Genomic DNA, 693 nt, shown 5'->3' on the forward strand with positions numbered 1-693 from the left:
CTGGAAATGGTTCAGCGTAGGGCTGCTCGCTTCGCCCTGAATATATATTATAATACATCTATGGTCAGTGATATGTTACAGAAACTTGGGTGGGCGTCCCTTCAGAAGAGAAGGATGGTGCTGCGGCTGTGTATGCTTTACAAGATTCAAAAGGGTATGGTGGACCATGGGCACACAAGAGACTTTGCTCACAACTGACACAGACACCTTAAAGCCCCCTTTTCTCGTACGTCATACCATCAAATGTCTTTCTTCCCGGGGACTATTCGCGATGGGGAATAAACTACCAGATTCTGTTGTGCTTGCCTCAAGTCTAGAAACCTTCAAGAACCGGTGTGGGTCTATCTACTTGATTGACGCCGGCCAAATGTTTCCTAAATTATAGACTCTCACTTGTACAGACACTTGTCAGGTTGCACATAAGAGTGGTGCCATGTAACGGAACTTTAAGCTTCAACACACTGCTGCGCTGTTTAGCGAGAAAACTAATTTCTTGGGAAAGTAAAAGCAAGATTGTCTTAACGTAGCTTGCGAACACGTCACTTTCCAGCCTCCAATGATGCTGAGCCACCTGGCGCTTGAATGAGATGGCCAGGCTGCTCAGTGGACTAGCTTTCCATGCAGGGTCTTCCCATTTCCAGTGTATTTTCTTAATTGTTGCAGAACAGGAAGTAACTGCAAAGTACAATGGCT

General features: G+C 45.7%; 1 pseudogene; it reads left to right on the forward strand.

Moving 5' to 3' along the window:
- Positions 1-271: 271 nt before the first annotated feature.
- Positions 272-693, forward strand: part of LOC138002511 (BTB/POZ domain-containing protein 6-like) — a 1345-nt pseudogene continuing 923 nt past the window's right edge.

This window comes from Montipora foliosa, chromosome 5, assembly GCF_036669935.1.
Source record: "Montipora foliosa isolate CH-2021 chromosome 5, ASM3666993v2, whole genome shotgun sequence".
NCBI classification, from domain to species: Eukaryota; Metazoa; Cnidaria; class Anthozoa; order Scleractinia; family Acroporidae; genus Montipora; species Montipora foliosa.